This window comes from Enhydra lutris, unplaced genomic scaffold (genome assembly GCF_002288905.1).
Source record: "Enhydra lutris kenyoni isolate GAN:26980312 unplaced genomic scaffold, ASM228890v2 scaffoldscaffold117, whole genome shotgun sequence".
Taxonomy (NCBI): domain Eukaryota; kingdom Metazoa; phylum Chordata; class Mammalia; order Carnivora; family Mustelidae; genus Enhydra; species Enhydra lutris.
Window position 1 is genome coordinate 852,812 of NW_019154201.1, and position 8,032 is coordinate 860,843.

Genomic DNA, 8,032 nt, shown 5'->3' on the forward strand with positions numbered 1-8,032 from the left:
AGTACTACAGTGTAGTGTAAACATAACTTGTATGCATTGAGTAACAACAAAAAAAAAATTCATTTGCCTCGGTTTATTGCTTCATTTGCTTCATCATGGTGGTCTGGAACGGCCCTGAGGCATCTCCAAGGTAATCAATGCCTGTTTGTATAGCTGGAGAGTCAGAGTAGTAAAAAGTCATTCTGCCACTTGCCTTCTTACAAAGTCCATTTTCCTCACCAGTTTGTGTACATGAAAGAGCATTTACCTAAAAAGAGTTGAGGCCATAGCATTTAGGACTGTTTTGGAGGAATATGACTGTTCCAAACCACAAGTATATCTGAAAACACCCTCCACTTTCTACTCTGTACTTCAGGAGGGAATCCCATCTTTTACCCAAAGAAACTTTTGCTTCTTTGGAGGAGATATTTAGTGATTTCTGAATGTCTGGTCCTTATTATATTCAGTTCATTATACAAGATCTGGTCTAAAGATATGTGGGGTGTAGAAGGATGGTTCACAGAAGGGAAGAGAAAGTTGTATAAAGACTGAATGCCAGTATTTGTAAAGTATATCCCCCAAATCTGGAAAACATGAATATGTGTTTTGTCATACATGTTCTGAGGAAGATTCACACATAATAAAGAGTGAATACCTAAGAGGAAGTCTACATTCAGTGTACTACTACCCCGTGTCAGTTAGATTTTAAAGGTTTCTGATTGTGTGAGGCAAATCCACATGCAACATGTTACCCAGTAGATGCCAGAAATGGTGACATAATGTTGAAGACAGAAATGAAATATTGTGGGAAAGGCTAATGCTAACGTTAAGGTCTTAATCTGAAGTGAAAAAGAAAATTTAGGGCTCCTGGCTACCTCAGTCTTTTGAGTGTGCAACTCTTGATCTCAGGGTTGTGGGTTTGAGCCCTGCCTTGGGTAAAGAAAAGAAAAAGTTTGAAATTTAACAAAATGAATAGACCTGTAACTAGTGAACAAAAAGGAAAAGTAAAGATTTGAATCCCTGGCTTGAAAATCTACTCAGTCTTTCTAACCCTCCCCCAGTTGCAGAACAGAAAGAAATTCCAGAGACTTCTAGCAATAGTTGATAATTCTCAGGAAAAGTCAAGGAACAATAACTAGCGTTTTATAGGTTTTCCCAAAAATTGACCTGTGGGGGATAAATGATGCAATTCATATTTATGGACATCACAGAAAATAAACTTAATGTTATTATAGCAAAACAAATGAATAACGTGGTGGTTTTCTTTTTTTAAAGTAATGACAATAGTAAGTTTAGCAGACCTTTTTTTTTTTTCAAGATTTTATTTGTTTATATAACAGGCAGAGATCACAAGGAGGCAAAGAAGGAGGCAGAAGGTGAGGAAGAAGCAGGCTTCCCGCTGAGCAGAGAGCCCAACATGGGGCTTGATCCCAGGACCCTGAGATCATGACTGAGCTGAAGGCAGAGGCTTAACCCACTGAGCCACCCAGGTGCCCCATCACTATACTTTTCATAATGCCAGTGCACTCAGCCTAAAAGCGACATTTCTCCACTGTCTTTGTAGCAAAGTATGATCTTACTGCTAAATTCTGAGTAATGAGTTAGAGATTCCTGACAGTGTCTAATGGGAAGATTGTCAAGAAGAGAGCTGAGGAAAGCCTCTCAGTGTCCTGTAATCATTCCTCACTTCAATACACAGCACACATGGTCCTTGGAACTTAAGCAGCCACTGTAGAGCCTGGTACCTCAGGAAGACAGAAGCCATCTGCTGTAGGGCTATCTGTTATACCAGCCCCACACCACCAGCACTGAAGTATCTGCTATGTAAGGGGAAATGAGCTGTCTTGTTTAATCCTCCTTTTCTTTTGTTGGGTAGGAAGAGAGTTGGTTCTGTTATATGCAGTGGAATGTGACCCTATAAAAATACATTGATGTTTGGGGATTTAATAATAGAAAATGTTTCCATAAAAGTATCCACACTTCCAGATTTTAAAAGATGGTCATATGATTATCTCAATGTGTATAGATAACACATTTGATGGAATTTAGTACCCATAGGTTATTTTTAAATATTAAAGTAGGAATGGAAATTAAGTCCTTTACCTTTGCAAGGAGTATGTTCCAAAAACTGACAAATGTTGCACTTAATGGTGTGTGTGTGTGTGTGTGTGTGTGTGTGTGTGTGTATACACACATTTTATATTATATATTAAGAAAATTACACCGGTGCTCATGACTTTTTGAACAGTGTATGAACATTCTAGCCAATATGTGAAAAGAAAGTAAGGAATTGGAGATGAGGGCAGAAAAGAAAAGTTCCATTGTTTGGAGATTTTGCCTCTATAGGAAAGCTAAAATAAGTTTCAGGCAAATATTTAGAATTGCAATAGAGTAGGACTTGTACTGGACATAAACCCAGTTTTCAGGAATCAGTTGTGTTGTTCAGCTTCTGGTTAAACTGGATAATCTATAGCCTCTTAGAAAACAGAACCCAAGCCCAAATGAACATAGCAGTAGAGAGTAGGGAGCACTTTATGTAAGAAAAGGAGAGTTGCTGCTCTCATTCTCAGTGAAATGCAGGAAGAGAAGAGGGCCAGCATGGCATGTGGGGGTGAGACAGGCGGATGGTTGTCTGCGGACTGGGCTGACACAGAATCCTGAAACCTCTTGGGAACACCTGGGTGGCCCAGTTGGTTAGGCATCTGCCTTTGGCTCGGGATTGTGATCCCAGGGTCCTGGGATTGAGCCCCGCATAGGGATCCTTGGTAATTGGGGGTTCTACTCCTTTTCTCTCTGCCTGCTGTTCCCCGTGCTTGTGCTCTTTCCAATCCCCTTGCTGTCAAATAAATAAAATCCTAAAAAAAAGAGAGGGAAAAAAAAAAAAAAAGAATCCCAAAGTCCCCGCTCTGAAGGAGTGTTCAGCCAACTTTTTGCCATGGGTCTTCATGGAACCTTTGGTAGAGAAAGCTTTAAAAAAAATCATGTCAAGATCCTCCTTTAAGGTGGATACTACTGAAGGCAGGAAGGTGGACAGGGCAACAGTTGAGGGATATCCCTTAGAAGCTCTCTGGATTTTTGGCTGAGGGAGGGATAAAGAACTGAGAACACACTATCCATTCCCTACCCCCCTCCCCATAAGAGAACCATCACAGGCACTCAGATCATTCTACTAGAAAAGATGGGAAAAGGGTCAGGAGAACTGAGAGACTCCACAGCATTGTAGGCCTTCCCAGAGAGCTGGGGTACTGTCCTCAGATGAGCCAGAGACTAGAAGTAGCACTGAAACATCTCTAGGAGTTTGGAAATGATAGGAATTGGAATGCAAAGAGACCTCACCAACCCACAAAGCTGTCCAGCTCCAAGTGAGTCAAGGTGGTAGTTCGCACAGTTTTGAAAGCTGGCAGCTTTGAAAACTAAACATATGACTATAACTCTGCTTTTCCTCTCCTAGCTGTATACCCAAGAGAAGTGAGAGCATGTGTTCACTCTAAAATGTCACAAGAATATTCATGGCAGGGAGAGGAGCAAGATGGCAGAGGAGTAGGAGATCTAAATTCCATCTGGTCCCTGGAATTCAGCCAGATAGTTATCAAACCATTCTGAACACCTCCAGACTCAATGGGAAATTGAAGAAAGGAACAGCAGCAATTCTATGAACAGAAATGCGACCACTTTCTGGAAGGTAGGACATGCGGAGTAGTGAATCTGAGGCAATCTATGGAAAGATAGACCATGGGGGCGGGGGTGGAGACAGGGGGCCTCCATCATCTGGCTCCAGCAAGTGACAGCAGTGCAGCACAGAATCAGAACTTCTAGAAGTCTGCTCCACTGAGGGACGTTGCTCCAGTGGCTCAGCAGGGTGTTGAGCCCTTGTGGGGACAGTGTGCTCTCAGGTCTCATGGGGTCACCGAAAGACAGGGTGTCTGAGGGTGGCAGACCTGCTGGGTATCAGAGCGGGGAAGCCAGCTCCAGAGATGGAGCCGAGGAGTCGGTTCTCAGCTTGGGCTTACCTTAAACTGTGATCCGAGGCACAATTGGGCCACTGCTCTTCGAGCAGGGACCCCACAAGTGGCAGATCTTGGGAGACTTCAACATCACAATTCTGGGCTTCAAGGAGGAGCAGTGTAGGAGCATGCTGCAGGAATCTGCTGGGTTTGGAGACTCCACACGGGGCCGTGCGCCAGAGACAGAAATGCTCGGTCACAGGCCAGGTGAGCTCGGAGCGCGGCCGGAGACCAGGGAGACAGGAGGGACTGAGCGCTTTTCTCCGAGGGTGCACTGAGGAGCGGGGCCCAGAGCTCTTGGCTCGAGGCGGGAGATTGGGCGGCCGCCATCTTCGTTCCCGTCCTCCAAAGTGGTACGGAAAGTGCCCAGGGTACAAAAGCTCCTGAGAGCGAATGTGAGCAGATGACTTAGCCCGGCCCCTGGCAAGGGCGGTGCAGTTCCGCCTCCGGCAAAGACACTTGAGAATCATGGCAACAGGCCCCTCCCCCAGAAGATCAGCAAGAACATCCAGACAAGACCAAGTTCACCAATCAATGAGAACTGTGGAACTCCAGAGCTAGGGGAAAGCAACACATAGAATTGATGGCTTCTTTCCCATGATTCCCCATGATTTAGTTTTTCAAAGTTAAATTTTTAAAATTTTCTTTATTTTTTTCTACTTTTTTGGTATTTTTTCTTTCCTTTTTCAGTCAACATCTTAGTGATTCCTTTTTAAATATCTTTTCTAATTTTCATTTTAACAGTCATATTCTATCAATTATATTTAACCTTTTTTTTGTATATATATAAGTCTTTCTTTAAAATTTTGGGATACAATTTCTTCCAACAGACCAAAATATACCCTAAATCTAGTGTACAGCTTTGTTCTAGTCTCTTGCCTGATCACATTCTCTCCTATTTTTTTGATTTTTTCAACCAGCTTATCAATTCTTTTTAAAAAAGCCTTTTAAAATTTTAATCTTTACAGTCATATTCCATCCTTTCATCATATTTGCTCTTATTTTTGTATATATAAAAGTTTTCTTTTTTTTAAATTTTGGGAGGCAGTTTCTTCTAACAGACCAAATACACCCAAAATCTAATGTGTGGATGTTCATGATCCAACATGATCATACTCTCTTTTCCCCCTTTCTTTCCCCCCTGGTTTTGGGTCTCTTCTGATTTGTTTAGTGTATATTTTTCTAGGGTCATTGCTACACTTTTAGCATTTTTCTCTCTCTCTTTTTTTTTTTTTTTTTTTTTTTTAGATTTTATTTATTTGTCAGAGAGGGAGAGAGAGCGAGCGAGCACAGGCAGACAGAATGGCAGGCAGAGGCAGAGGGAGAAGCAGGCTCCCCGCCAAGCAGGGAGCCCGATGCGGGACTCGATCCCAGGATGCTAGGATCATGACCTGAGCCGAAGGCAGCTGCTTAACCAACTGAGCCACCCAGGCGTCCCTAGCATTTTTTTTCTCTTATTCATCTGTTTTTCTCTGGACAAAATGACATAATGGAAAAGCTCACCTCGAGAGAAAGAAGAAGAAGCAGTGCCAACTGCCAGGGGCCTCATCAATATGGACATTAGTAAGATGTCGGAACTAGAGTTCAGAATGACAATTCTAAAGATACTAGCTGGGCTTGGAAAAAAGCATAGAAGATACTAGAGAATCCCTTTCTGGAGAAATAAGAGAACTAAAATCCAACCATGTTGAAATAAAAAAGGCTAATAATGAGGTGCAATAAAAAATGGAGGCTCCCACTGCTAGGATAAGTCAGGCAGGAGAGAGAATTAGTGATACAGAAGACCAAATGATGGACTGTAAAGAAGCTGAGAAAAAGAGAGACAAAGAACTACTGGACCACGAGGGGAAAATTTGAGAGGTAAGTGATACCATAAGATGAAATAATATGAGAACAATTGGGATCCCACAAGAAGAAAGAGAGAGGGGAGCAAAAGATATATTGGAGCAAATTACAACCTAACCCTAAACCTAACCCTACCCTAAAGCTGGTGGCATCACAATTCTGGACTTCAAGCTCTATTACAAAGCTGTCATCATCAAGACAGCATGGTACTGGCACAAAAGCACACATAAATCAATAGAACAGAATAGAGAGCCCAGAAATGGACCCTCAAATCTATGGTCAACTACTCTTCGACAAAGCAGGAAAGAACATCCAATAGGAAAAAGACGGTCTCTTCAACAAATGGTGTTGGGAAAATTGGACAGCCACATGCAGAAGAATGAAACATTTCCTGGGAAAAAGACCGTCTCTTCAACAAATGGTGTTGGGAAAATTGGACAGCCGCACACAGAAGAACGAAACATTTCCTGGACCATTTCCTGAACCATTTCCTTACACCATGTACAAAAGTAGACTCAAAATGGATGGAAGACCTAAATGTGAAACAGGAATCCATCCAAATCCTTGAGGAGAACACAGGCAGCAACCTCTTCAACCTGAGCCGCAGAAACTTCTTCCTAGAAACATCGCCAAAGGCATGGGAAGCAAGGGCAAAAAATGAACTATTGGGACGTCACCAAGATCAATAGCTTTTGCACAACAAAGGAGACAGTCAACAAAACCAAAAGACAACTGACAGAATGGGAGAAGATATTTGCAAATGACGTATCAGATAAAGGGCTAGTATCCAAAATCTAGAAAGAACTTATCAAACTCAACACCCAAAGAACAAATAATCCCATCAAGAAATGGGCAGAAGACATGAACACACGTTTCTGTAAAGAAGACATCCAGATGGCCAACAGAAACATGAAAAAGTGCTCAACATCACTTGGCATCAGGGAAATACAAATCAAAATTACAGTGATATACCACCTCACACCAGTCAGAATGAGTAAAATTAACAAGTCAGGAAATGACAGATGCTGGCCAGGTTGCGGAGAAAGGGGAACCCTCCTACACTGTTGGTGGGAATGCAAGCTGGTGTAGTCACTCTGGGAAACAGTATGGCGGTTCCTCAGAAAGTTGAAAATAGAGCTACCCTATGACCCCCCAGTGATTGCACTACTGAGTATTTACCCCAAAGATAAAAATGTAATGATCTGAAGGGGCATGTGCACCCCAATATTTATAGCAGCCATGTCCACAATAGCCAAACTATGGAAAGAGCCCAGATATCCATCAACAGATGAATGGATAAAGAAGATGTGGTAGATAGGGGCGCCTGGGTGGCTCAGTGGGTTAAGCCTCTGCCTTCAGCTCAGGTCATGATCCCAGGGTCCTGGGATCGAGCCCCATATTGGGCTCTCCGCTCAGCGGGGAGCCTGCTTCCCCCCACCTCTCTCTCTCCCTGCCTCTCTGCCTACTTGTAATCTCTGTCAAATAAATAAATAAAATCTTTAAAAAAAAAAGATGTGGTAGATAAACACACAATGGAATATTATGCAGCCATCAAAAAAGTCTTGCCATTTGCAATAATGTGGATTGAACTGTCGGGTATCATGTTAAGCAAAATAATTCAATCAGAGAAAGACAATTATACATCTTACTGATATGAGGAATTAGAGAAACAACACAGAGTATCAGAGGGGAAGGGAGGGAAAAATGAAACAAGATGAAACCAGAGAGGAAGATAAATTGTAAGAGACTCTTAATCTCAGGAAACAAACTGAGGGTTGCTGGAGGGGTGGTGATGGGAGAGATGCGGTGATTGGGTGATGGACACTGGGGAAGGTATGTGCTATGGTGAGTTCCATGAACTGTGCAAGACTGATGAATCACAGACCTTACCCCGAAACAAATAATACATTGTATGTTAAAAAATAGTCATGACGGGACGCCTGGGTGGCTCAGTTGGTTGGACGACTGCTTTCGGCTCAGGTCATGATCCCGGAGTCCCGGGATCTAGTCCCACATTGGCTCCCAGCTCCACAGGGAGTCTGCTTCTCCCTCTGACCTTCTCCTCGCTCATGCTCTCTCTCACTGCCTCTCTCTCAAATAAATAAATAAAATATAAAAAAAATAGTCATGACATTTTTACTGATAATATACGAAGAGCAAACAGTTAAAATTTCCAACAGTTGAATGGATAGACAATTTTTGAT